Genomic DNA, 27,360 nt, shown 5'->3' on the forward strand with positions numbered 1-27,360 from the left:
TTTTTAAAGTTAAAAGAAAATTTCTGAAGTGACAACTGTCCTCCAGGATGTTTAGTTTTATGAAAATGCCAAAATATCATAAAAAGACAAATTGACCATGTTTAATGACTTTATCAGAGGACTTCTATGCAGGACTTGTAATCCCAGTTCCTAAATTGGCTCTGTTTGTATACTGAGCAAACAAATCTTGGTTAACTCTATTTTTAAATTTGGTAATCCCATTTCCTGGATTAAGGTGCATATTTATATGTCACTTTCTTTTATTTTTATTTTTGTTTTATTTTATATATATATATATTAAAAGGCATCACAACATTTTCAGACAATATTAGAATTATCTGGATACTTCATGAGAGTCTTCTAATGAATCATAATTTTATTTATTTTATTTTATTTTATTTTATTTTATTTTATTTTATTTATCTAATTTATTTTATATTATTTTATTTTATATTACTAATTATGTATATAATTTTTCAAGATAATTGCAATAAAAATATACAAGGATGGTGAAAACATCACAATAAAAAAAAATTAAAGATATCTGTAGAAACTGAAAGGATTAGAGAAAAATAGATAATGGAATGAGAAAAACAGGAGAGAAAAGGAAAAAATAAAACAGAAAAAATATAGGAAATTATATGCATCTTTAGCACTCAAACATCTTGAAAAATTTCTTCTATAAAGTAAATTCACCTTTTTCTCTTCTTTATTTTTTTATTTCTACTGTAGTCAGCATGCAACTAACTTAAGTCTGTCCTTTGAAGTGGCAGTTTTTCCAGGACATTGAAAGTTGTTTTCTTTTTAGTCTATTCAGATACTCATTTCGTTCTCAGTTTATCCATATATAAATGTATATATGTTCTTCTCATAATTTAAGCAGTGGAAATGTTTAACTGAAATGTGCTACCTTTATATTGGAATTGTCTTCTGAATAAAGTAGAGAGTGATAAATATATGGTTGAAGAAGAGTCACTGAAAAGATGAGAAGGGAGGGGGGATCTGCAGGAGGTGAGCTTTGCTATCTAGATCTTTAAAAAGGCTGATTAAAACATATAGTGAGAACTTTTTTGGTTTTCCCTCCTCCTATATTTGGGATGTGAAAATTTTGTGCAAGGAAGTATAATAAATGTCATGTTAGAATTATAAAATCATTAAGGTTGGAAAAGAATTCCAAGACCATCTGATCCAACTGTCCCCCTGCCACCAATATTACTTACTAAATCATGTCCCTAAGCACCATTTCCAACCTTTTCTTAAACACCCTCAGGGACGGTGACTCCACCACCTCCCTGGGCAACCCATTCCAATGCCTAATTACTCTTTCTGAGAAGAAATTCCTCCTAATTTCCAACCTGAACCTCCCCTGGCACTACTTGAGGCCATTCCCTCTAGTCCTATCACTAGTTACCCGCAAGAAGAGGCTGACCCCAAGATCCCCACACCTTCCTTTTGGGTAGTTGTAGAGAGCAATAAGGTCTCCACTGAGACTCCTCCAGACTAAACAAGCCCAGTTCCCTCAGCCACTCCTCATAAGACTTGTAATGTTACGTAATTCATACTTTGATAAGTCCTATAAGATCATGGAAGAAGTGGTTCTCTCTTCCTTATATTATACACTCAAAATAGTTTAATTCTTTGTATAGTACTTTTATAAACAATATTTCTTTTGTGAGAGAAAAACAAAAGTTTCTGTAAGGAACATGTTTTAATCACAAGAGTTAGAGGTTCTTTAAATATTGTGCTGGTGCTGCTGTGGAATCCTTTGGAAACAGAAGTTCAAGAAGTTTCAGGTTAAAAAGTATATCCTATTTTACATTTTTGAGATCTGAGACTACTTCACCCAACAACACGTACTGCATAGAGAAAATAAGTGTGCCCACACTAGAGACTTGAGATCACCATGAAAAATATGGGAACATTTCCTTCAAAAATTATAGTTCTAAAGCCTCTCTAAATATGAGAGAATTAATACGTTTTCATGTGTCCCTTCCTGTCATACAATTTTAGGGTATTCTAAAAGAAATGCAGAAAAATAAATGATTTAATTTTCATTGTTGAAGCATCTGGTTTAGAGGATCGAAAGTATCTCTGTAAAATATCATTTAAATGTGAAATAGAGAAGATAAATGAGCTAATTAGAACAGTAGATTTACATGTATTTTCACTTACAATCATAGAATCGTTTGCGTCCGAAGGGACCTTAAAGATAATCTAATTCCAACCCCTCTGCCATGGGCAGGGACACCTTCCACTAGACGAGGTAGCCCAAAGCCCTGTACAACCTGGTCTTAAGCACTCCCAAGAATGGGGCAGCCACAACATCTCTGTTTAACTTGTTCCAATGCCTCACCATTCTCTGAGTAAAGAATTTCTTCCTTATATCTAATCTAAATATACCCTCTTTCAATTTAAAACTTTTACTCCTTGTCCTGTCACTACAATCCCTGATAAAGAGTCCCTCTCCAGCTTTTTTGTAAGCCCCCTTTAGATACTGGAAGGCTGCAATGAGGTCTCTCCACAGCTGTCTCTTCTCCTGACTGAACAACCCCAAATCCCTCAAGCCTCTCTTCATAGAATAGGTGCTCCAGCCCCTTGATCATCTTTGTGACACTCCTCTGGACTCATTCTAATATGTTCATGTCCTTCTTGTGCTGCGGTTTCCAAAGCTGAACACAGTACTCCAGGTGGGGTCTCATGAGAGCAGAGCAGAGGGGGAAAATCACCTCCTGCTACCTGCTGTTCCCGCTTCCTTTGATGCAGCCCAGGATATGGTTGGCTTGGTTGGCTCTGGGCTGCAGGGTTGGCTTTCTGTGCTGCAATTATTAAGTTATTTTCTAGGTAATAAGTTAATGCAGAAACCAAAAAGAATCATGATACATTGTTAGTGTCTGTATTTTACTTCAAAAAAAGACATTGAGTAAAATGACGAACATGAACATCAAGACTTAAATTATGGAAGCCAGTCAGAAACCAGATAATCTAATTTCCAGAAGAACTCCACTCATAAAACCCCTTGCTGAGCCTATTGTTCCATATTGATTCAGAAGAAAGAGCTGTTCCTACTAAACTAGTAACATTCTCTGTGTGTATGTTCCATGAAGGTCACTGAACCAAGTAATCAGTCTGAAGCTGTTTAGTTTCTTAGATTTAACAAGATCAGAGCTGTACATAGCCTGAAAGCAGACTATTAGAGAAGCTAATATAACACACAATCGTGGCTTGGGGTTAATTTTATACCTGTCATGAGATCTCACCAAGAGTATTCTGTGCATGACTGCAAATTGCTGTACAATGGCTGTTTCCAAGAAAGGGAATAAAATTTTGAGATGCTGTGATTCACTGCACAACCTCACTTGGCATGAAGTAGAGTTGTAGCATTATTGTATATTTACAGGTAAAGCATGAAAGAGAGAAGTAAACACAACTCTTTCCTCCTGGACTGCTGGTCAAAGCTTCAGCAAAAATAATAATGTGTGCATGTAAAACAATAATAACAATAAGTACAGTTTTTCTTGAGCTAAATTATTAGGTACCCAAACAGCAAATCTATGTGGGCTATGTAGTTCATCATCTTTCATTCTTAATAATTATTCTTTGGGTCACTAATTTATTGATGTGATGATTGTATGACAGATATATGACCATATATTAGTGATATGTTAGTCATATCAATATATATATGACCATATATTAGTTGTTCTTTCTTAAAAAATGTTTCATCTAGCCACATTTTAGAAAAATGTGTGACCAGCTGGTAAGCTTTTGAATGAACAATGATGACAGTGGTCTTGAAGTTATGAACACTAATAAATATTTGATTTCAATTATCTATATTTAAATGCAGGTTTGTGTACATTAGCTCTTTATTAATAAATCTGAAGTAGTTTGTTCCTGTATATAATTGTTTAACTTTCAATTCAAATTGATTCTGAAGACTTTGATAGAAAAATACCTTTTTATTTGGTCTTTTCAAAAGTGTGATATTATATTTTCTTTACCCATTTAATAGAAAAATCACTTCTTCCTTATGATCTGGAAAATTTCACCCTTCATGAAAGCTCAAAATAGTGAAATGTTTACAGCTATTATTTTTGTTCCTTAATATATATTTTCCATTATGTGTCAAGGTTCTTAAAAATACAATGGACTATTATTACCATATCAATAAACATGTGGCTGCCAAAAGTTTAATAGACACTTGAAAGGTAGATGGAGATAATGAGCTCTCTGAAGATCTTGTGTTCCATACAGAGTGAAGATCTGAAAACCAGGTACAAGTTTGGAATAAGGAAAAAAAATAATTGAGCAAAGCTGTACACCTCAATTACTTCTAAACATATATATATATATTTATATATTTATATATTTATATATTTATATACAATATGTGTTTAAAGAGTGGGGTTCTTTTATTTTACAGCCAATATATTCATGGATGAAATTAATGAAGAAATGGCAAGGCTAGCCATTGTAATGTTGAGCACAACATTAAAAGGATATATGAAAACAGGTGAAAGACATTTAAAAGAGAATCAAAAACAAAAGTACAACAAACCTTTCTTTATCTTTCTTTCATTCAATAGAGAAGTCAAAAGAGAAAAAGAAGTTAAATGTTTATATAGGTATAGGCTGAAGAAAGGGTAGAATAAATAGAGAAAAGGGAAAAAAAAGGAATTAACAGGTGATGAGAGTAAAGGTGGAGATAATAAAATGTAAAGAAGACAAGAAGATAAATTATTGTAGGAAATAAATGAATGACAACTTGAAATAACTGCAGTGGGCTAATACAAGATCGGGAGGATTTGGTAAGGCTGAAGTGACCAAATTAGAAGTGTGAAATCAGAGGAAAAAGATGAAGGGAAAATAAATGAATTTCAAATCAAATTAGTAGAACAGAACAAATTTATCAAACAGGAAATATGGCTGTTTTTTATGTTATATGAATGTGGCCTTGTTATATTCAATTTAGAACAAGGGATTTTGGCCAGGCAGATAGCCCCGTATTGTAAACTAGTATGCAGAGGACCTAACATGATGACTCAGTGACCCAGATTTTGCACACTGTTTTTATAGAGAATGTTTAATTTGTTGATTTATTTCACTGATTCATTTCACTGATTTAGCAAGTTGCTGGTGTTTATTTTTATTTTTTTAAATCTTGTTTTTGTTTGTTAGTTTTTGACACTAAAGCAATTTCAGTGTCCTCTCAAAGCAATTCTCTAGCAGTGGACACTCTTAAATTCACCTGATAAAATACACAAACATGTAAGTCACTATCAATTTTAAGAATATCTATAGAAATTAATTTCCCCCAGTTCCTGATTGTCACATCTATCAATTAGCAGGTGTACTCAAATCTTGTCAATTTCATATTCAGGAAAAGGATTGGACTGGCAGCAGAGGTGCATTCATTTAAAAATAATGCTTATAAATGCCTGCAAAATGCTTTGAAAATAAGACTCCCCTGCTCCATACATTAATATCTCAACAAACTGTTAATCAGGTAAAAAGAAACAAGATCTTGCTTTTCATGAGGTATCCAAAAATAGATCAAAAGCGTATTAGAAATTCTACTCCACTACCAATAATGGGCTGGTCAAAAGGAACTTCATACAACTTCGAAACTCGGATATATATATATATATATATATATGAGAGAAGGTTACTAGTTGTCCTATATAATAGAAAGTTATGGTGATAATTTCTGAGGACTATTGGAAACAGAAACATTAAGATGGACTTATTTCTGAATGTTAAATTCACTTCAGTTATCCAACAGAATCTACAAACCAGTCACTTTGTAAAAGTCGTTAAACTTTTTTTTAATAGAATGACTTAATATGTAGCAACATCTATGCTTCCTTGACAGTATTTCTTCTTGCAGAGAAGCCTTGGTAATGACATATACAAACAGCAAACAGATACAAATACATCTTGTTTTATAAACAAAATCAGATGAGTACTAATTTTGGCCGATGTTAATAGGAATTTTTCTCCCAGGATAATAAACATAGATTAAAAAATAAAAATAAATATAAATATAGTATTGTTTCTACACTAAGCATCTTAAAGTGTTAATAATGTGTAAACTATAGCCTAGCTTATAGTTTAGTCCAGCTCCAGTAGAAGAAACAGAAGAAGCCATAACAGAATGGCCAAAAGTGTGTGAAAAAGATTTCCTACTAGGCAGGGAATTCAAGATAGCATCCCTTGCTTTCCTACTTTCAGGACTGATAGAAACATAAGAGTAGGGCAGAAAGTAGATTTACTACAAATAAAAAATTCCAAGGAAATATGTTCAAACTATTGCTTTAGGAGTCTTTTTTTATTATTATTATTATTATTTTTATTTTTTCCTCAAACCCACCTACAACACTGACTGTCTTTAAACAAATAACTTAGGGAAGACTTCCTGAATATTTGCAGTGCATTGCACCACGTGCTGAGTGAAAAGAAATTGTGATGTATTTATTTTGCCCTTGGTCTTTCACAAGGTCCAAAAGCTGGAGTGATTCTTTTGCCAGAAAGAATATATTACATTGTATAATAAACTGCTGAAATCTCAATGTCTTTTATGTTTCCCTTCATTTGAGATACCAATCTTGGAAGCAGAGAACTTAACTAAGAGCTGATACAGACTAATGACTCTACAGTATGATATGGTGTAGTAAGTCCTCAGGACAATTCATAGAATCATAGAATCATAGAAAATCCTGAGTTGGAAGGGACCCATAAGGATCATCAAGTCCAACTCCTGGCACCGCACAGGTCTGCCCAAAAGTTTAGACCATGTGACTAAGTGCACAGTCCAATCTCTTCTTAAATTCAGACAGGCTTGGTGCAGTGACTACTTCACTGGGAACCTGTTCCAGTGTGCAACCAGCCTTTCGGTCAAGAACCTCTTCCTGATGTCCAGCCTAAACTTCCCCTGCCTCAGCTTAACACCGTTCCCGTGGGTCCTGTCACTGGTGATAACGGAGAATAGGTCACCTGCCTCTTCACTCCCCCTTGCGAGGAAGCTGTAGACTTCGATGAGGTCTCCCCTCAGCCTCCTCTTCTCCAGGCTGAACAGGCCCAGTGACCTCAGCCGGCCCTCACATGTCTTACCCTCTGGGTCCTTCACCATCTTCGTTGCCCTCCTCTGGACATTCTCCAACAGTTTAATGTCCTTTTTGTACTGTGGTGCCCAGAAATGCAAACAGTACTTGAGGTGAGGCCGCACCAGCTCAGAGTAGAGTGGGACAATCACTTCCCTCGACCGACTAGCAATGCTTGATGCTTGATGCATCCCAGGATACGGTTGGCCCTGCTGGCTTCCAGGGCACACTGCTGGCTCATATTCAACTTGCTGTCAACCACAACCCCCAGATCCCTCTCTGCAGGGCTGCTCTCCAGTGTCTCATCGCCCAGTCTGTACGTATAGCCAGGTTTGCCCCGTCCCAGGTGCAGCACCCGGCAGTTGCTTTTGTTATACTTCATGTGGCTGGTGATCACCCAGCTCTTCAATCTGTTCAGATCTCTCTGCAAGGCCTTTCCACACTCATCCAAGTCCACAACTCCTCCAAGTTTGGTGTCATCGGCAAATTTTCTCAGAACACCTTCTAGTCCTACATCCAAATCATTTATAAAAACATCGAAGAGGACTGGCCCTAAAATGGAGCCTTGAGGGACCCCACTAGTGACCATCCACCAGCCTGATGTGGCCCCATTTACCACAACCCTTTGAGCCCTGCCCGTCAGCCAATTGCTCACTCACTGTATGATGTTTTTGTTTAGCTGTATGCTGGACGTTTTGTCCAGTAGGATCCTATGGGAAACCGTGTCAAAAGCTTTGCTGAAGTCCAAAAAGATCACATCAGCTGGTTTCCCTTGGTCGACTAGATGGGTGATCTTATCATAAAAAGAAATTAAATTTGTTAGGCAGGACCTACCCCTCATGAACCCATGTTGGCTGGGACCAATGACTGCATTGTCCCCCAGGTGCACTTCAATAACTTCAGGGATCATCCTCTCCATAATTTTACCAGCCACTGATGTGAGACTGACAGGCCTGTAATTGCTAGGGTCTTTTTTCTTACCCTTCTTGAAAATTGGCGCAACATTTGCCAGCTTCCAGTCTACTGGGAGCTCTCCAGATTCCAAAGATCATTGAAAAATAATTGAGAGCGGTCCCGCTATGACGTCAGCCAGCTCTTTAAGCACCTTGGGATGAATCCCACCTGGACCCATGGACTTGTATGGATCCAGGTGGAGCAGCAAATCCCGCACACGTTCAGGGTCGGTTGGGAGTTTATCATTCCCACCGTCATAGTCCTCCATCTCAGGGCACCCTGGGTCCCGAAGCCCATCATCAGTGTTGAAGACAGTGGTGAAGAAGGCGTTAAACGTATCTGCTTTGCCTATGTCATTGTCTGTGAGGAGACCCTCCCCATCTATCACAGAATCACAGAATCACAGAATCACAGAATCGTCTAGGTTCGAAGAGACCTCCAAGATCATCTAGTCCAACCTCTGACCTAACACTAACAAGTCCTCCACTGCACCATATCACTAAGCTCAACATCTAAACGTCTTTTAAAGATGTCCAGGGATGGCGACTCAACCACTTCCCTGGGAAGCCCATTCCAATGCCTAACAACCCTTTCAGTAAAGAAGTTCTTCCTAACATCCAACCTAAACCTCCCCTGGTGCAACTTTAGCCCATTCCCCCTTGTCCTGTCACCAGGCACGTGGGAGAATAGACCAACCCCCACCTCTCTACAGCCTCCTTTAAGGTACCTGTAGAGAGCGATGAGGTCTCCCCTGAGCCTCTTCTTCTCCAGGCTAAACAACCCCAGCTCCCTCAGCCGCTCCTCGTAAGACTTGTTCTCCAGACCCCTTACCAGCCTCGTTGCCCTTCTCTGGACTCTCTCGAGCACCTCCATGTCCTTCCTGTAGCGAGGGGCCCAAAACTGAACACACTACTCGAGGTGCGGCCTCACCAGAGTCGAGTACAGGGGGACAATCACTTCCCTAGACCTGCTGGCCACACTGCTTCTTATACAGGCCAGGATGATGTTGGCCTTCTTGGCCACCTGAGCACACTGCTGCCTCATATTCAGCCAACTATCAACTAGTACGCCCAGGTCCTTCTCTGCCAGGCAGCTTTCCAACCGCTCATCTCCCAGCCTGTAGCGCTGCTTGGGGTTGTTACGCCCCAGATGCAGGACCCGGCACTTGGCCTTGTTGAATTTCATCCAGTTGACCTCAGCCCATCGGTCCAGCCTATCCAGATCCTCCTGCAGAGCCTTCCTTCCCTCGAGCAGATCGACACACGCACCTAACTTGGTGTCATCTGCAAACTTACTGAGGGTGCACTCGATCCCCTCATCCCGGTCATCGATAAAAATATTGAAGAGGACTGGCCCCAGCACTGAGCCCTGGGGGACTCCACTAGTAACCGGCCTCCAACTGGATTTGGCTCCATTCACCACAACTCTTTGGGCCTGGCCATCCAGCCAGTTTTTAACCCAACGAAGCGTACGCTAGTCCAAGCCACGAGCAGCCAGTTTCTTGAGGAGAATGGTGTGGGAAACGGTGTCAAAAGACTTACTGAAGTCAAGGTAGATCACATCCACAGCCTTCCCCTCATCCACCAAGCACGTCACTTGGTCATAGAAGGAGATCAGGTTCGTCAAGCAGGACCTACCTTTCATACACCCATGCTGACTGGGCCTGATCACCTGGTTGCCCTGTAAGTGCCGCGTGATGACACTCAAGATAATCTGCTCCATGAGCTTCCCTGGCACTGACGTCAAACTAACAGGCCTGTAGTTCCCTGGGTCTACCCTCCAGCCCTTCTTGTAGATGGGCGTCATGTTTCCTAGCCGCCAGTCGACTGGGACCTCCCCTGATAGCCAGGATTGCCGATAAATGATGGAAAGTGTCTTGGCCAGCTCCTCCGCCAGTTCGCTCAGTACCCTCGGGTGCATCCCATCCGGCCCCATCGACTTGCATACATCCAAGTGCTGTAGTAGGTCGCCAACTGTTTCCTCATGGATAGCGAGGGCCACATCCTCCTCCCCATCCCCTTCCACCAGCTCAAGGTACCAGGTATCCAGAGAATAACCGGTCTTGCCGCTAAAGACTGAGGCAGAGAAGGCATTGAGCACCTCAGCCTTTTCCTCATCTTTTGTAACTAAGTTTCCCCCCGCATCCAGTAAAGGATGGAGATTCTCCTTAGTCCTCCTTTTTGTGCTGATGTATTTGTAAAAACATGTTTTTTTATCTTTAACAGCAGTAGCCAGATTGAGCTCCAGATGAGCTTTGGCCTTTCTAATTTTGTCCCTGCACAGCCTTGCAACATCCTTATAGTCCTCCTGAGTGGCCCGCCCTCTTTTCCAAAGGTTATAAACCCTCTTTTTTCTCCTAAGCTCAAGCCACAACTCTCTGTTCAGCCAGGCCGGTCTTCTTCCGCGCCGGCTTGTCTTTGTGCACATGGGGACAGACCACTCCTGAGCCATTAAGATTTCATTCTTAAGGAGCGCCCAGCCTTCCTGGACTCCTCTGCCCTTCAGAACCACCTCCCAAGGGACCCTGCCAACCAGTGTCCTGAACAGCTCAAAGTCAGCCCTCCGGAAGTCCAATACAGCGGTTTTACTGGTCCCCTTCCTGACTTCGCCAAGAATAGAGAACTGAACCATTTTGTTGTCACTCTGCCCAAGACAGCTCCCGACCACCACATCTCCCACCAGTCCATCACTGTTTGTGAACAGAAGGTCTAGCGGGGCACCTCCCCTGGTACGCTCTCTAACCAGCTGCGTCAGGAAGCTATCTTCCACGCTCTCCAGAAACCCCCTAGACTGCTTTCTCTGGGCTGTGTTGTGCTTCCAGGATATGTCTGGGAATTTGAAGTCCGCTATGAGAACAAGCGCTGACGATTTCACGGCTTCTGCCAGCTGCCTGTAGAACTCCTCATCCGTCTCCTCATCCTGGTTCGGTGGTCTATAACAGACCCCCACCAGGATGCCTCCCTTGTTGGCCTTCCCTCTGATCCTAACCCATGAGACTCAACCTTATCATTCCCAGCCTCAAGTTCCTCAACATCAAAACACTCTCTAATATGGAGAGCCACACCACCACCCCTTCTGTGCAGCCTGTCCCTTCTGAAGAGCCTATAGCCAGACATTGCAGCACTCCAGTCATGAGAGTGGTCCCACCACGTTTCCACGATGGCAACCAAGTCATAGCCTTCCCGCTGCACGATGGCTTCCAGCTCCTCTTGTTTGTTACCCATGCTGCGTGCATTAGTGTAGATGCACTTCAGTCGGGCCATTGCCTTCTCCCCCGGCTTTGACATTGTTCCCCCTGGCACAGCTCCAACAAGCCTAATTTCAGCCCCATCCCCCTTCTTTCCTAGTCTAAAACCCTCTCAACGAGCCCTGCCAGCTCCTGGGCTAGGATCCGTTTTCCCCATAGAGATAGGGACCCGTCTGCAGCCATCAGGCTGGATGCCGAGTAAAGCACCCCATGGTCAAAAAAAACAAAATTTCTGTGTTGGCACCAGCCTCTGAGCCACGTGTTTATCAGGTGGGCTTTCCGGGTCCTCTCCGTACCCCTCCCTGCCACTGTAGGGATAGACGAAAACACCACCTGTACTCCCGCTCCATCCACTAACCGTCCCAGTCCTCCAAAGTCCCGTTTGATAGCCTTCAGGCTTCTCTCTTCAATATTGTCACTGCCAGCTTGGACTATCAAAAGAGGATAGTAGTCAGAGGGGCGGACCAGGTTGGGAAGCTTCCTGGCAACATCCCTGGCCCTGGCCCCAGGGAGGCAGCAGACTTCCCTATGGTTAGGGTCAGGTCGACAAATAAGGCCCTCTGTTCCCCTGAGAAGGGAGTCGCCTACTACAATCACCCTTCTGTCTTTCTTGGTGGAGGCAGTCTTGAGGTGTGTAGTCGGCTTCCTCGCCCTAGGCATCCTCCTGGGTAGACTTTCTACCTCGTCCTCACCCACCGGTCTCTCAAGCTCCAGGGCCTCAAATCTGTTAAGTAAGGGCACCTGGGAAGGTGGGGCAGGTGGGGGGGGCGTTGCCTGAAAGGTCGAGCAGGGACCTGTCTCCACCCCTCCTCAACTCCTAGGTCGCCTCCCTCTGCCCGACAGTGATAGGGCAGGGGGTCCATCTCCATTCGGGGTGTCTCACCCTGGTACCTCTCCTTCAGGCCCTGCAGGGAGTCACTCCACCAGTCTATCTCCCGCTCACACTCCCTAATAGCCCTCAACCTCTCCACCTCCTCTTTGAGTTCTGTAGCAGACCTATGTTTTCTTTGGTTCTCCTTTTTCTGTTCACATATCTAAAAAAACCCTTTTTTATTGTCTCCCACAGACATGGCCAGCTTCAAATCTAGTTGGGCTTTGGCCACACAAATTTTCTCCATACAAACACGAACAGCATCCCTGTGTTCCTTCCTTGTCGTCTGACCCTCCTTCCAGCAGCCATACACTTTCTTTTTTCGCCTAAGCTCCAGTGGAAGTTCCCTGGTCAGCCAGGCCGGCCTTCTGCCCTGCTTGCCTGACTTCCGATATTTTGGATTGCCTGATCTTGTGCTTTTAGGAGGCAGTGCTTAAAGACTGACCAGCACTGATGGACGCCATTGCCTTCAAAAGCAGTTTCCCAGGGGACCTTGCTGACTAGTTCCCTGAGCAGCCTGAAGTCTGCTCTCCCCATATCCAGGGCTGAAGTTTTGGTGGCAGTTTTCCTCCTGTCACCATAAATTTTAAATTCAACCACTTCATGGTCACTATGACCGAGATGGCCGCCAATTGCCACGTCTCCCACAAGACCTTCTCTATTCTCCAGCAACAGATCTAGGAGGGCACCTTTCCTGGTTGGCTCTCTTAGCACCTGCACCAAGAAGTTTTCATCTAGGTGCTTTATGAACCTCCTGGACTTGCTTGTGTCAGCCATGTGGTGATCCCAGTTGACGTCTGGCAAGTTGAAATCCCCCATTAGGACAAGGGGAGTTGATCTTGAGGCATCTCTTAGTTCTGCAAAGAATATTTCATCGGCATTGTCATCCTGGTCAGGTGGTCTGTAATAGACTCCCACAACGACATCCCCTTTATTTGTTCGTCCCTTAATCCCCAGAGGCTCTCAACTTTGCCATCGCCAACTTGAAGTTCCACGCAGTCCAGCCCATGCTTTACATACATCACCACCCCACCACCTCACCTACCCTGCCCGTCCCTCCTGAAGAGCCTGTAACCATCTATTGCAACACACCAGCCACAGGACACGTCCCATCAGGTTTTGCTTATGCCGATGATGTTGTAGCTGTGGGACTGGGCCAAGACTTCTAGCTCATCCATTTTATTCCTCATACTGCGTGCGTTTGTGTAGAAGCACTTCAAATGCGCCTCCCTACACACAGCAACTTGTGGATCTGACCGAAGGACCTCACTAGCACACCGTCCCTCTGATTCTAGCGCACCATCCCTTAGCTCACCACCGGTGTACCTGGTTTTATCCCCTTCCCCCTTCAACTCTAGTTTAAAGCCCTATCTATCAGCCCTGCCAACTCCTGAGCAAAAATCCTCACTCCTCTCTGAGAGAGGCGCATCCCATCTGGTGTCAGCAGGCCCGGTGTTGCGCAGACCTTCCCGTGATTGAAAAACCCGAAAATCTGCCAGTTGCACCACTCCTGAAGCCATGTGTTAATGTGATGAGTCTGTTTGTCAGCATCGATCCCCCCTATCGGAAGGACAGAGGCAAACACAACCTGTGCCCCTGATCCTTTAAGTAGTCACCCCAAAGCCCTAAAGTCCCTTTTGATCGCTCTCGGACTTCTCGTTGCTACCTCGTCATTACCAGCTGGAAGGACCGGTAGCGGGTAGTAGTCGGTGGGCCGTACCAGGTGCTTGACTTTCTTAGCAAAGTCTCTCACCCGAGCCCCAGGGAGGCAACAGACTTCCCTGTGGGTTGGGTCCGGTCGGCATGTTGGGCCCTCTGTCCCTTTCAAAAGGGAGTCCTCCATGACAATAACCCTTCTTTCTTTTTTGACAGACGATGTACGATGTAGCAATGCGGGGGATAGGTTGCCTTGCCTTAGGCATCCTCTCCAACTGGGACGGTCTTTTGTCTACGTCGTTGTTCTGACTGTTGTGTTCTAGACCCTCATACCTGTTATATAAGGGTAGATGGGAAGGTGAGGTGGGCAGGGACAGGGCTCGCCTACCACCCTGAACAGGAACCTGCCTCCATTCCCCCCCTTGGCCTAGGTCTCCTCCTACTGCCTGGCAGGATGAGGGAATTTCCACTGTTTGACAAAGTAGCACTTTAAAGGCATCAGTGAATCTCAGGATTTGAGCAGAAATAATAATAAATTATTTGGTATGAACTTCAGTGAAAGAAATCCCAAGAAAATTAGGAGAGTTTTGTGGACCCAGAGGATGAATGAAATTCCAATCAGAGTAAAAATCATAATGAATAAACTATGTAATAAAGTCAATAATTATATGACATTATATGACATTATAATAAACTTGGGACTTGAGAAGAAATAAATTATACTAAAGCAATCACATATTAATTAATAGAAGAGAATTGTATGAAGCATAGGAAGTGTATTACCATAATAATTACAATAGATAAATAAATAAATAAATAAATAAATAAATAAAATGACTAATCTCATTAGCCCAGCCTGCAACATGATTAGCGGATCACATGAATTAGTGATGTCTGCTTCTTATACCTCTCATATAAAAACGCTAATTACAGTCTATGCAATGGAAAAAGAAATTGATATTTTATTTTATACTGTCTTTACTAGAAAAAAAATCCTTACCTCTACACTGAAATAGGAAATCAGCTTTGATTAGTGTCTGCAATATCTGCAATGATATCACCTTAATCACATATACTTAGATCTCTCTCTCTCTTTTTTTTTTTATTGCATTTTTTATTTACCTCAAATAACAAAGGCAATTTGTATATTTTTTATTTGATTTTCTAAAGCTTTCTTGGTGAAACAGTTCCTCTACGGAGCCTTTGCTTCTGTGTATGGTAGACCCATGTACTATACATGTTCTGAAACATACATCTCAGTAATGCCAGTATCAGAACAACAAAGTGGAAGATACGAAAGGAAACTGAGTCATTAAATACTATAACTAAAAAATGGAGAGGCAGCTATAACCATGTTTACTTAGTTTGTTTTCAGATGCATTTTCTAAGCCTTTACTTATCTATTAAGGCAGCACAGAGATATAGATTAAATTTAATATATAATTAATTAAAATTTAATATTTGTCGCAATAAAGTGGAAGTCTGTTTCCACAATGCTGGGAAGTGTCTTTATTCTATAAACAAATAGTTTATATGAAAATCCATGTTATTTGCCCTGAAATATTTCAGTACTTTTGGAACTATGAGTTACTTAGTGTCAAAACTTGTGGCTTTGAGTATTCATCTGATTATGGAACAAATATGATAGAAGTAACCATGTGTTTCCTAGTATCTCCTCCTGTGATCTAATGCATGATGTAAAAATTAAAATAAAATAAAATAAAATAAAATAAAATAAAATAAAATAAAATAAAATAAAATAAATAATAATTAAATTAAATTAAATTAAATTAAATTAAAAATCAGGATCAGATTTTTTTTATTTTATTTTATTATTATTTGTTTATGTTTTCATAACATTACCAGAAGTTTATCATGATTTTTCTCCTTGGCTACAAACAAGGTTGAATAGTTCTCTGCAAATAAAAAACACAGAGCCAATGGCAATAATGGGAATGCTTACATAAGTTTCTCATTTTACACATAGACAAAGTAAAAAATATTTTGTATACACATAACATACAATAATACTTATGCTTTCTCACTTTATTGATTTTTGTCATCTTTTTTAAATATCCCTAAAATTATGCATTTCTATGTAACAGTTTTACAGTAAAAAGGAGAGTGAAACAGAAAATATTTGAGGAAAATATTCATTACATTATTTCCCAAGACTGTAAAATGATTTTTTAAAATCATATTCTTATGATACTACCAAATATATCTTCTATGATGAATGTCAAGCAAGAAAGTCATTAATCTACTCCTGTGTTTGTTTTTTGTTGTTGTCATTGTTGTTGTTATTTTGATTTGTTTTTGTTTCAGTTTTTTTTTTTTATGTATTTTTACTGGAAAATGCTTTTCTACTTAGAAATAGATGGCCTAGTTTTGTTTGAATGTTTATTTTTCATAAAACTCTTGACTTTAATCTTAATCTATTTAAGAGCAATAGATTACAGTAATGCTTTTATGTGTAATATAAGTGAATAAATACAATAGTTGGAATTAATTTTCTTTATTATTATACAGCACCAAAAGTGAACTATAAAACAAGAAAAAAAAAATCTTCTAATATGAATTTGACAAAGAGAAATACTAAAACATATCTAACTGAATAAAAAGGTAACTATTTAATTAGATTATGTTTGAGCTCACGTACTATGAAGCCTCATGAAGTTTTGCCCTTTTATTCCTTTAGCACTTTAAGGAAGTGCTTTACTAAAATTGCTTAGTATTATGCAATGGCATTATTCAAATGTGACCAAGTGGCTAGTCAAATTCTTATTCAATGTTTGATTGTTATTTTGTTTTATGAAAATCCTGATTTCACACTTCTCATCAGTTTTTGGAAAATGTTTATAATTGTTTTAGAAGTGTACAAAAAGTTTGATTTTGCTTTCAGATAATATTTTATATTTCCCTTATGTACCCATGAAAAAAAAAAAATACAGTAAACACAATCTTCTCAAAATTTAGTATTCTATTACTTACAGATAAGACAAAATTTAGAAGCTGAAATTTTGTCATCTGTCAGCTATGAAAAATCTCAGATGGCAAAAAAAAAAATAAATCAGTCAAGCAACTAAACAAAACAAAACAAAGCAGCAAACAAACAAACAAAACTTAAGAAGTAGGACAATATCTGTATGCGGCAAGGCTGAATGAAGTAGGTTGGAAACAAACTGCTAACACTGGATTCTAGAGGTAAGGATTTACGAGGACTGCAAAGAAAACTGTTCTCTGCCACATAGCTGTCAATGAAAACTGCAGTGAATTTGTCAAGGGGCCGGGGCTCACTCTTATGCATATACATTCAGAAAACTTTAACAAATTATTTATAATCTTTGGAGATTTGCTCAGGTGGCTTTTATGTTTTTCAGCCAAACTCCAATTAAGATTCTGTAGCCTGGTGGGCAGGACAGAAGTCCCATATGTTAAACATATGTGAAGCCTACTATAGATGTATTGTTGATAACATTTCTTTACATCTCATCAGGTATTTTGTTATTTTGAACTAACAAAGATTTCAAATTGCCTCCTAAAATCTGGTTTATTTGCTTTTATTGTTGTTGTTGTCTTCATGATAAAAAGTCTTTTTCTTTCTTTACGGTGTAGAAAAAGTCAGAGCTTAAATGGAATAAGGGAACCATACATAAAAGTACATGGGCACCCTAGAACATCTATCTAGAATACATTTTTGATTAATAGGATGCTAAACTGCATTAAGAGATTGCATGATGGGAGAACTTCTGAAGAGAGTTTTTTCAGGAGCTGCTTTCCCTACAATTGAACTGTACGTATGAGGGTGACAGAGCTACGTTACATGGTTAAGGAACAGAGGTAGAGTAGAGACAGCCTGTGTTAAGTTCCTCAACATGGCAAAAAAAAAAAAAAAAAAAAAAAACAAACACGGTGCTGCTACCTCTCATTCACTGGGGCTCTTAAAGCATGGTTTCCATCTTACATCATCATTTTTTTCAGTATCAAGCACGCCAGCCTACAACCTCTTACAACTCACATATGAAGATTGATTCATTGGTTGAGAATTTCCAGGCTTAGCTTGTTTGCTCAATTTTACTCTTAATTCTAAAGCTAACAGGTGGATTAAACTTTCTAATTTGTGTTTGGATTGCCATTGGCTTATGTCATTTTCAGAAGCTATGGCCAAATTAATTTCATGCTTATATTACATTCGTATTTTTTAGTCAGAAACAAGTAGATAAGATAATCTATATCAGAATCAAAATAGTTGAACTTCCCATCCCACATTAACTAACTATGAACATGAGACTAAGAAATTCCATGCTGCAATATAAAAAACAGCACTGTGAATATTTATATGCATAAATCTATAACACATTATGTTATAGTATCCAATAGCTGTACAAACACAGGATATTTTATTAATCTTCAACAAATAATATTTTCTTAGTGTACTTGGCTTTGTAAATACATGATCTGTATTCACTTATCTCTACTTTGAATTTGATTTTCACCAGGGTTTATCAGCAAGACTGGTCTTCAGGAATCCCAGGTCCCAAAGACCAGGCTGAATGCCTGGAACAAGGAAGATGTATCTTTGGTAGAAGAGGACCAGGTGAGGGAATATTTAAGCATATTTGACATTTGCAAGTCCATGGGCACTGATGGAATGCACCCATAAATGCTGAGGGATTGGGCAGATGTGATTGCAAGGCTACTCTGTTGCTCAGTTGTGGCAACTGTGACAAATGCTGCAAGACCTGAAGAAAGCAAAGGTCACTCCTATACCTAAAATGGCAAGAAGGAGGACTCAGAGAACTAGAAGCCAGTCAGACTCACCTTTATCGGAAGGTGATTGAACAGTTAATCATGGAAACCATTCATAAGCACGTGAAGAAAACCATCAGGAGTAGTCAACATGGATTCACCAAGGGGAAGTCATGCCTGAGCAACCTGATAAGCTTCTACAGTGAAATCATCAGCCTGATGGAGGAAGAGGAGAACAATGGATAATGTCTTTCTGGACTTCAGTAAGGCCTTTGATACTGTTCCCCCTGCAATTCTCATAGAGAAACTACATGTTGAAGTATGGGCTGGATGAGCAAGCAGTGAGCAATTGAAAGCTGGCTGAATGGCAGAACCCAGAGGGTAGAGGTCAATGGTGCAAAGTCTAGTTGGAGCCCATTAACAAGAGGAGTACCACACACGTCAATACTAAGTCCAGTCCTGTTCAACAACTTCTGTAGTGATCTAGATGATGGGTTAGAGCGCACAATCAATAAATTTGCAGATGACACCAAACTGGGGGGAGTGGCTGACTCACCAGGGAGCCATGCAGCCATGCAAAGGCACCTTTACAGGCTGGAGAGAAGGGTTGACAAAAAAAATCATGAAGTTCAATAAGGAGAATTCCAGGGTCCTGGGCCTGGGGAGGAAAAAAACCCAAACACCAGTAGATGTTGGGGACCAACCAGTTGGAAAGCAACTCTGCAAAAAAATGACCTAAGAGTCCTGGTAGAAAATGAATTTGCAATGTGCCCTTGCTGCCTAGAAGGCTATTGGTATGCATTAGGCATGGTTGCATTAGGCCAAGTATCTGGAGCTTCACTTGGATTAATGTGTCTATTCTGGCCCCCTCAGTACAAGAAAGAGATGGGCATACAGAAAAGAGTCCAGTGGAGGGCCACCAAGATGGTCAAGGAACTGGAGCACCTCTCATGTGAGGGGAGGCTGAGAGAGCTGGGACTGTTCAGCCTGGAGAAGAACAGGTTCAGCAGGGATTTTCTCTGTGTATAAATAGCTAAAGGGAGGATGCAAAGAGGATGGAGCCACGTTATTTTCAGTGGTGCTCAAAGCCAGACAAGTGGTAAAGTGTTCAAACTGGAACACAAGAGGTTCCCTCTGAACATCAGGAAGCACTTTATTGTGTTGGTGACAGAGCACTTCAACAGGTTTCGCTGAGTCTTCCTCCCCTGGAGATTTTCAAAATCCATCAAGACATGGTCCTGGGCAAGTGGTTCTGGGTGTCCCTGCTTGAGCAGGGTGGTCAGACCAGATGACCTCCAGAAGTCATTGAAAGTCCCTTTCAACTTTAATGATTCTGTGATTCTGTGATTTTTCACAGTTGATTTTTGTGATTCAGTTGATTTTTAAATCAACTTAAATTTTACAGTAGTGACTATGAGACTAATGAGACTGAAAAATAACTTGACTTGTGCTTAATTTGTTAGGCCTATGTTTGAATCAAATGTATATCTCCAACAGAAACAAACAAAGCATCAAACAAACAAACAAAAGTGACTTCTCTGCAAAGCTCTATGGACAGTATTTATAGCTATTTATGTAAACTGTGAAAATGCATTGAAAATTATTAACTAGAGTGAAGTAGCATGGCATATGCTATACAAGCAAATGTTACTTGAGTTTCACTGACTGACATCAGATGATGCTTTGGTCTACCGTACTACTTCTCCGATTAAACTTTTATTTGCCATTGCCTGAAAGATGATTCGAGGAAATGCAAAAGTCCAGCAAGAGGCAATACAGCATATGAGCCAGCTCCTACCAAGACAAAAAATTAGTATTATGTAGTGTAGATCTGGTGTTCTTGTGTTTTGTTTTGATTTGTTTTGACTAGTAGAATAATAGCTATTTTTTTTTTTTTTCCCAGATAGAATGATAATTTGGTGAAACAAAAATATATACTTGCTTTTTATATAAGGGAAAATATTATGTATCTGAGTCTAAGTTAGGTTAAATTCTAATAAAGGCTCTTAAGTTTTTATAACAAGAGTGAAGAAAATGCTCATGCTACTATTCAACATCTTTCTTTCTTGTAACTTTTTGGCTCTCTAAACTAATAATAACAATTCCATTTTATAATATTGTTATATTTTGTATTAATATTGCTTCAAGTGCTTATCACATCTGTGCTTTTAGTCGTTTATTATAAGTATTCATCTCTTCAGGATTGTTGTATCAAATTAAAAAGAGGAGGTGATGACTTCCATGATATAAGGACTTTTTAAGTTAAGAAATTTTTCTTTAAGCTTGCATTTGGTCAAAATAAAACTATTCACAAGTTATAAAGTAAAATTTAAGGAAGAGGATCATAGTAACCTTCCTGGTTGCACCATTGAAATGCTCATTCTTAGAGTGGAATTACAAAAGAACTAATTGGTTTTGGGGTTGGGGGGTGGGGGTGGAGAGAATGAAGGTTTGTTTGTTTTTTGCTAAATTTTAACAGTGTAGCAGTGTAGAGTGGGAGAAATAAGAAGATACTGACAAGGACTTGTGCATGAAATCACATTCACAGTTCCTGATTAAACCAGCACTTTTTGAGGTCAGAGTACAATCATCAATGTCATTATGCTTTTTATTTCTTAAATTCATCCTGGTACAAAAAACTCACAGCAAAAATATGAATCAACACAGAAAAAAAAAAAAAAAAAAAAAAAACGCAATCAAATTTCCTTTCGTCCAGGTTTGTGCTTACACCTCTATTAACCTGCGTGTTGTGTGGGCTGGACAAAAGAATCTATATCAGAAAGTGAGAAACCAAATCTTCAGCCTTCATTGTACTTGTATCTGTTATGAGTTTTCAGGAAATTATGCATTAGTTTTTAATTAACCCTACTAGAAACAGTTATGATTTCAAATGCTGAATTATGCCTTCTGGTTTCTAAGTCAACAGATATTGACCTTGTAGTGGCAAAATTTCCCTCAGTGATATATAACCTAATCAGCATTACACTTTTCACTTTCATAAAAAGAGCACTATCTAATTAGAGAGTATGCTTTTTGAAAATGAAGGTTGAAGGTTAAGATTTCATTTAGGATGCATTAGTTTAAATGTGCCTTTGGGGTATTCCTATTAGGTAGATTTTCCATTAATTCTCTTAAAAAGATGTGGAAAGGACACTCCTTATACTAAACAGAAATTGACTCAATGGTATGCACAAATTAATTTTCCATTTTTGTTAAAGTGGTCCTTGATGAAGATTTGATACCACACTTCTCTTTGAATTCCAGTACTCAGCTACTCAAAACTATTTTATGAACATTTATATTAGTTTTGAGATAAACATTTTTTTCAAAATATATGTATTTCAGGCTTCCACTTGTACTGGAGAAACATTTATGCAGGTCTAATATGGTTATTTGCTTCTGATACCCCACGTCTGTCTCCAGGCAGTTCTGTGGCAGCATGCCTTATTCTTATACTCAGTGATGCTGAAATAACTTTTCTCAAAAGAAATTTCTGTCATTACAGTTGGTCATTTATTGATCAATTGATTGATTGACTTTGGGTCAGGAGAAAGGATGCCACATGGAAAGACTGGCATTCGTCTTGTCTGCAGCTTGCCATAACTCTGTTATGTTTAACTCCCAAATCCCCATGAATGTCAGTAAGAAAGTAGAACCTAAATTAATAAACCTGCTATGTCAATTTGGAAGCTAGAAATAAGATGTTAAATAGGCAATGTCTTTGGTTTAGGAAACAAATATCTTCATTTTATACAAGGGAAAACTAAGATTCTGAGATACTAGCTTACAGCAGATACAGCTAGAGACAGGAATTTGATTTCATCTGAAATCGAAGTTTTAATTTTAAACTACTAGCAAACATTTTATTTTCTTGCCAGCAAATGGATTTAAGGTTTAGTGAGGCCACCTCTAATATTTTAATATTAGTCAAATATAGCAATTCAAAATTCCTTAAAATACCAAACAAAAATGCAGCAAACTAGGAAAAAAAAAAGGTAAACTGTTGTCATAAACAGAAGCAACACTATGTTAAAACTGCCTTATAAAAAAAACAAAATGTTTAGGTTCACACTGTGCTTCTCTACTAATAAATGTTTTCAACCTCTGCAGACAATTTTATTTCTTTAAGACAGAATACCTTTAAAACAACACTTACTTCAGCTTTTTTTAATGGCAATTTTTCCACATGCGGTTCTCAGAAAAGTATGGAAAAGGAAACAAACAAACAAACAAACAACAAAAAAAGCCACCAATATCTACTAGCTGCATCTCAGTTCATTCTGTCTCAAAGCATCTGGAAAAGCTTAGGTAGAAGCATAGTATTGTGCTTCTACCTTAAAAAAAAAAAAAAAGAGAGAGAATAATAAAAAATAAATAAATAAAAGATGTGCTTTCTTTTGTTTTCTTCATATATATACATATGAAGAAAACATATATATATATATATATACACACATATAATTTATTAATTAAAAGCTCTTGTAAACCAGAGAAATATCCAGGGCAGAAACTGAGGTTAGCTTTTTTACATTTCACAAAATCTGAGGAATTGAAAGAGATTCCGCCCACATTCTTTTTTTTTTTTGTAAATTCCCTCTGCATGATTTTTGACAATTTAGGTAAGAGAATTCTTTTTGTCTAGCTGCTATCACAACATATGTTTCTACTATGTCAGGATAATGACTCAATCTCTTTACAAATGGGTTGTGTCTCGAGGGGTTGAGTTATTGCTATGACTAATAGAATAAGAGTATTTCCTCATAAATTCATAGAAAACTCCATTTGGAGTCATTAGACAACTATAATCAGTTTACCACTGAACTTTAGTTTATGCTTGGGGAGAATAGAAGGTCATCTTAACTGAGATGAATATAGATCTGAAACAGATTTATACAAGCCTCTTTGCACAATTTGTGGCATTATTCTTGCTTACTTGAGGATTTTGAGACAAGAAAGCTCCCAGCAAATGGTTAGAAATATATTCCAGGTCATAAGTGTAGAATAGAACACTGACACTTATGAAGACAAAATAGGCACAGTCGAGTTTGATTCGAAAGTGGGGTATTGTTTTAAATTATTATTGTGATTCCATAACCTGAATAGCTAACACTGACTTCTGCAAGGACAGTTTTTCAGAAGGTAATTCATATATTTCTGGAGGATTGTACACCTCTCTGGATAAAACAAAACTCAGGTTTGGCTTTGAAACTTAATTTTTAAGCCATCTGCTGGTTCAAGACATTGAGGAACATGAAATTTCAGGTTACTATGAATAAGCCAGCTGTGTGTACACATGAATGTATTTAATGTTTGTACTTTAATCACATCATGTTTATAAAATAATTCAAGAAATCGTTGCATAAAATTGGCATTGCAAAATTCCAGGCAGGTTTTACTCACAACATTCCGGATGAAGTCCGCCCAGAACTGCAAAACTGTATTTTTAAAGGGGCTATCAACAGTATCACAATTCTGCAGACAGAATTCAGCCCCAAAGTTACAATATTCATTGTATTCATATTCAGTTGCATAAATATAAATAAAAAATAGAATTAGGTATGGAACTCGTTTAGGTCAATATTTTATTTTGGTTATAGAAAAATATCTGCAGAAGAGACACAGGTCCTGTAGTGATGAGCATTAAACAAATGAACAAACAAACAAAACTGTGAATACTAGTAGCAAACCAAACATGTATCATGATGGAAGGTCTCTTTAGGGATTATCCAGAATTTAGAAAGAAAAAACCTTTATCAATTCAATTTATTTTTAATTCTGAGAAGAAAGCTATCTGTATACACACATGTATATACACACATATGTATATACTTTTGAAACAGTTAATGTATTTTACAGTGCGTTTTACTTAAGCTGTTATTCATTTAATTCTCACTCAGTTAGACAAACCCAAATGCAGAACAAAACCAGATCTGACACATATAAAAAGAAGTATTTATTATATGCTTCTTAAAATACAGATGGTATTCAATCCAGGGTTCAATCATGGCATTCGTGCATGGAAGAAAACAGATTGTATGAGGCTATTCTGTGTTGACTTTGTCAGGGAAACATTAATTAATATGATTTTCTGAACTTGTTATTTAAAAGATGTATCTACCTCTAATAAGATTTCTGTAACATTCATTGATCTTGAGACTATCTTGCCCAAGAGGAATAACATGTAGCCTCACCAAACACATCCAGATACTCTTGAAGAGCTCTCAATAGGTTCTGCACTGGACAATACTGAGGCGTAATCAGTCTCATCAGTCTTCCTGGATATGAAAAGTAGTTATTGCCACAAGTAGTTATTGCCACTTAATTAGTAATATTCAATGACAAAACAAAACAGTCCTGTCTTCTCAGAGACAAAGTAAAATTAATGCCAAGAATATGGGGTCCAACATAGCATTTTATGTCATATGATAACACATGCTGGGAGACATTATATTATTCAAAAATTAATTCCAGAAAGTAAATGAATAAATGACTAAACTAGTGTCATACATTGTCATTAAGAGGGCAGTACTGGATGAAGAAAATGCTGTGCTTCACAAAGTCTTCATTAAGTTTAAAATGACATTAAAATGGCATTAAATTCAATTGAAGTCATAGGACTGAACCTCCAGCCTAAGGATTGTTAGGACTGGCATCATATAGAGGATGTACTGTACTATTGTTGTGGATCATATTTTGTAGAAAATAATATAAAAATCTTCAGCAAATTTAGGGTGGATGATATGAGACGTCTAATTACATTGCCTGTATGGACTATCAGTCAAGGGTAATCCTAATACTGATATAGAAGAATCATAGAATCATAGCATGATTTGGGTAGGAAGAGACCTTAAAGATCATCTAATTCCAACCCCTCTGCCATGGGCAGGAATATCTCCCACTAACGAGGTGGCTCAAAGGCCCATCTAACCTAGCCTTAAAGACTTCCATGGATGGAGCATCCACAATGTCTCTGGGCAATCTGTTCCAGTGTCTCATCACCCTCTGAGTAAAGAATTTCTTCCAAATGTCTAATCTAAATCTACCTTCTTTTAGTTTAAAATTTAGGACTTCTTGCCTTATTGCTACAACTCCTGATAAAGAGTCCCTCTCCAGCTTTTTTTGTAAGCCCCTTTTAGGTACTGGAAGGCTGCAATGCAGTCTGTCCATAGCTTTTTGTTCTCCAGGCTGAAAAAAGACCAACTCCCTCAGCCATAAAAGGGAGGTGCTCCAGCCCCTTTGGTCACCTTTATGGCCCTCCTATGGACTCATTCTATACATCCATGTCCTTCTTGTGCTGGGGGTTCCCAGAGCTAAACACAGTACTCTAGTTGAGGTCTCATGAGAGCAGAGCAGAGGGGGAGAATCACCTCCCACTACCTTCTGGACCTGTTTCTTTTGACGCAACCCAAGATATGGTTGGCTTTCTGGGCTGAAAGCGCACATTGCTCGCTAATGTTGAGCTTCTCATCAACCAATACCCCCAAATCCTTCTCCTCAGTGCTTCTTTCAATCCATTCTCCACTTAGCTTTTATTTGTGCTTGGGATTGACCAAGCCCAGATGCAGGACTGTGCACTTGGCCTTGTTGAACCTCATGAGTTTTACACAGGCCCACCTCTCAAACGTGTTAAGGTGTCACCGAATGGCATCCCTTCCCTCCAGGATGTCAACCACATCGCACAGCTTGGTGTCATCCATGTTGCCTACAAAGATGTGAAACAATGCCAGTCCCAATACTGACCCGTGAGGAACACCACTCATCACCGATCTACACTTCGACACTGAACAATTGACTGTAACTCTTTGAGTGCAACCATCCAGCCAATTCCTTACCCACCAAGTGGTCCATCAAATCCATGTTTCTCCAATTTAGAGACAAGGATATCATGTAGGACAGTGTCAAATGTTTTGCACAAGTCCAAGCAGATGATGTCAGTTGCTTTTCCCATACCCACCTGTATATCCCTCTATTTTTCCATCACTGTGGCAGCTGGTAGAAGGCCACCAGACTTGTCAGGAACAATTTGCCCTTAGCTGGGGGAAATGTTGGCTGTCATCTATCACCTCCTCATTTTCCATGTGTGTTAGCATAGTTTCCAGGAGGATCTGCTCCATGATCTTGCCAGGCACAGAGGTGAGACCAAATGGCCAGTAGTTCCCTGGGTCTTCATTTTTTTTCCCTTTTTAAGAATGCATGTTATGTTTCCCCTCGTATAGTCAGTGGGAACTTCACCAGACTGCCATGACTTCCCAGATATGATGGATATTGGAATGCACTCTTTCAGCTAACTGGATCCATTTACTAGAGAACTAAGATGTAACTCTCTTAAGAAAAAAAAAAAAAAAGACTATACAGTGGATCATTTGTCAGCAGAGCATTCATTTGACTGTTGAGGTGTCTTGATGAATATTTGGTTAATAATAGTCAAGTTCTAGTTTAGGATCGACTTGGTAGGATAGACATTTTCCAAATGATTGAGGTTTCATATGCTGAACAAAAGAGTAAATAAAATTTATGAGAAAAATTTGCTTGATAAAAGCTGTACTCTATATGTTTACTAGAGGAATGATATATTTCAGGTTACAATGCTTCAGAAAAAAAAAATATTACAAAATTATAGAGTACCATTTTACAAATGTATGCAATTTGTAATGTCAAAATTCCATATGGAAACAAAATTTTGGGGGAGGAAATAACTGTAACAACACAGAACAAGATGTAAACCTGTAAGAATAAATCAATTCACAGCAGACAATTATTCTATCCAATGTTACCAGACACAG

This window comes from Anser brachyrhynchus (genome assembly GCF_964034855.1).
Source record: "Anser brachyrhynchus genome assembly, chromosome: Z".
Classification (NCBI taxonomy): Eukaryota; Metazoa; Chordata; class Aves; order Anseriformes; family Anatidae; genus Anser; species Anser brachyrhynchus.